Genomic DNA, 3,725 nt, shown 5'->3' on the forward strand with positions numbered 1-3,725 from the left:
CTCCTGCCCAGAAGATGCAAACAGTTGCTGGGTTCAATCCCAGAATCAGTATTCCTCCATCTTCTTCCTTCTTACTCGTGATACTGAATGTTCAGTGTTTTCTAGAATGATCCAGCACAGATGGAATTCACTTCGGCACATCATGTCTGCACGGACTCTGGACAAGAGCTACCAATTTTCCTGGTAAATTCCATTTGCCACTGTACTGCCCATATAACCAGTCCATCTGTATCATCCCGTAATTTAAGGTTTTGGTCCTCGCTAGTTACCACACCGACAATTTCCCATCTGCAAACTTATAGATCATACCTTCACATATTTCAAGTACACGATTTTTATATAATTACTATTGTGTCTGAGGATGCACCGGATCTCCGTCAGCAACCTGAACCTGTGATTCCTTCCTGCGAGACAATCGAGAGCTTTAATGGCTCTGGAGAAACAATTCTGAGAAAGCTGATGTTCTGGTCAAGGCTAATAACTGGGTGCTGTCCTTGCCTGTCTCTGAATTTACTCCACTCCTGTTCACTCCCCACTTATAAACATTGACCATAATGACTGGCAAGAGTTAGAACATAGAACAGTACCAGCACAGAACAGCTCTTCGGCCCCTCGATGTTGTGCCGAGCCATGATCACCCTACTCCAAACCCCGTATCCACCCTATACCTGTAACCCAACAACCCCCCCCCCCCCCCTTAACCTTACTTTTTAGGACACTACGGGCAATTTTAGCATGGCCCATCAACCTAACCCGCACATCTTTGGACTGTGGGAGGAAACCGGAGCACCCGGAGGGAAACCCATGCACACACGGGGAGGAGGTGCAGACTCCGCACAGACAGTGACCCAGCCGGGGAATCGAACCTGGGACCCTGGAGCTGTGAAGCATTTATGCTAACCACCATGCTACTGTGCTGCCAATCAGTCACTATCGTGACCAATGTACCTATCAAACCTGCATCATTGGAGTGGCACGGTTACACAGGGTTAGCACTGTGCCTCACAACGCCAGGGTTCCGGGTTCAATTCCCGCTTGGGTACTGTCTGTGCAGCGTTCTGCACATTCTCCCTGAAAGACTTGCTTGTTAGGTGAATTGGTCATTCTGAATTCAGACGAACAGGCGCTGGAGTGTGGCAACTCAGGCATTTTCACAGTAACTTCATGGCAGTGATAATGTAAGCCTACTTGTGACAATAATAAAGATTATTATATTACATTTGAATTCCAACGCCTCAATGAAGAGGCAGAGAGTGGTAGAGAGGGATCTCTGCCAACATCTGCGGGTCGAGAAACACCTTCTCCAATCGCAGAAAGACCACAAGAGAAAACATATGACCCTGAGTAGATATCATCCTCGAAACGAGGAACAACTGACAACCGAACAACAGAGAGGAGCAGGTCATGAAGGTGTTGACAGTCAATATAACTTTCTTGCGTTTGAGCAGTTCAGCTGGAATTCCATCCTTGCCGGGTTGGTTCTGATTGCTCAACAATCAATGGCCTTTTCCAGTTCAAGTGATGAGGATTCCTTGTTCAACTCAATCATGATAGGAAGTTGCAGGAGAGTCAAACAGAGACCGCCAAGGTGTCCGTCTCACAGGAGTACAGCTCACATTCGGGTTCAACCCAGCAGGACACGTTCACATCTGGTGGTGAGAACTTCACAATACTCCATAATCAGGTTGGGCACGGTGATGCAGTGGGTTAGCACTGCTCTCTCACGGCGCTGAGGTCCCTGGTTCGATCCCGGCTCTTGGTCACTGTCCATGTGGAGTTTGAAAATTCTTCCCTTGTTTGTGTGGATTCGCTCCCTCAACCCAAAAATGTGTAAGGTAGGTGGATTGGCTATGCTAAATTGCCCGTTAATTGGAAAAAATGAATTGGCCACTCGAAATTTTAAAAAATACAATACATAATCAAAGGCAGTTCAGATTCCTTGATAAAAGCAAATTACTGTGGATGCTGGAATCTGAAACCAAAAGAAATATGAAACTATCTTTGGTTTCAGATTCCTGACGCAGGCTGCTCCAGTATTTATTTGTACAGCATCTCCATCTTTTACACAATGGTCTTGGCAACATTCAAGTCCCAAGTGATGCAGTGTTCTGGCTCTTGGGTGTATGTTAGGCATCGGGTAGTAATTCTGCTTTTTGCTTCAACAACAGATGTCATCTCTGCTGAGTGGGTCTCAAAACAGTCTTGTTGTGGGTTCCACCTTTACCAAATGTTGCGGCTGCTGTGTCAGAAATGATTTAACTCAGCAACTTCCAAACTTCATCAATAATAATTTTGATTGATTAAGTTTCTATTCATGCGCCTGTGAAATATTTTACCGTTTTATTTCATGTTGATAATTTAATTTTATTAATGGTGGTGTCACAGTGAAGCATGTGTAAGTCAGAAAGAATTGTCAGCAAGGTTAATCAGCATTTTCCACTGGAGATCAGTAGAAATGTTTCAGAAACTGAATTATAGATTTTGCACCAAAAACTATTCAAGATTAAAGTAAAAGTTCATAACGCTATTGTAAGTGTGTTCCTGGGAAAGATCTTGAATGAAGAGGAAAGATGTTTTTAAAAAGAGACACTGCAGCCCCAAAATCAATGACAAATCCAGAATATTGAACTGCAGCCTGTTATAGGGGTTGTTGACATCAGCAGAAATAAACCAAATATTGTCAGACGATCGATCCTGTATGTGATTAACAGCAGAAATAACAGCAGAATCCAGTCTCATCAGTCACTCATGAAGCTGTTGATACAAGGAACAAAGAAAAGTGCAGCACAGGAACAGGCCCTTCGGACACTCCAAGCCCATGCCGACTATGCTGCCCATCTAAACTAAAATCTTCTCCACTTTCTGGGTCCGTATCACTCCATTCCTATCCTATTCAAGAGTGGTGACTTGAAAGAGGTCCACAAGATTATGAGGGGCATGGATAGAGTGGGATGGGCAGGCAGGGTGGAGTGGTCAGTCACCAGGGGGCATAGGTTTAAGGTCCCTGAGGCAATGTTTAGAGATGTGCGAGGCAGGTTCTTTTTTACGCAGAGGGTGGGTGCGTGCCTGGAACGCATTGCCAGGGGAGGCAAGGGAGGTAAATCTATAACCATTCTCTGAGTAAGAGAACCTACCTCGGATATCCCTCCTATATTTCGAGGGGCAGCACGGTAGCATAGTTTGTTAGCACAATTGCTTCACAGCTCCAGGGTCCCAGGTTCGATTCCCCGCTGGGTCACTGTCTGTGCGGAGTCTGCACGTCCTCCCCGTGTGTGCGTGGGTTTCCTCCGGGTGCTCCGGTTTCCTCCCACAGTCCAAAGATGTGCGGGTTAGGTGGATTGGCCATGCTAAATTGCCCGTAGTGTCCTAAAATGTAAGGTTAAGGGGGGATCGTTGGGTTAGGGTATAGGGTGGATACGTGGGTTTGAGTAGGGTGATCATTGCTCGGCACAACATCGAGGGCCGAAGCGCCTGTTCTGTGCTGTACTGTTCTGTTATGGAAGCAGATACATGAACGGCGTTCAAAAGGCATCTTGACAAACACATGGATAAGATGGGTATAGGGATACAGCACAAGGAAGTGCTGAACGTTTTGGCAAAGGTTGGTATCATGACCGGTACAGGTTTGGAGGGCCGAAGGGCCTATTCCTGTGCTGTATTGTTCTTTGTTCAAAAGACCAGTTCAATGGGAGAAACAGTTCACGTGTTCGGAATGTGGATGATGT

The sequence above is a fragment of the Scyliorhinus canicula genome, unplaced genomic scaffold (genome assembly GCF_902713615.1).
Source record: "Scyliorhinus canicula unplaced genomic scaffold, sScyCan1.1, whole genome shotgun sequence".
In the NCBI taxonomy this organism is placed as follows: Eukaryota; Metazoa; Chordata; class Chondrichthyes; order Carcharhiniformes; family Scyliorhinidae; genus Scyliorhinus; species Scyliorhinus canicula.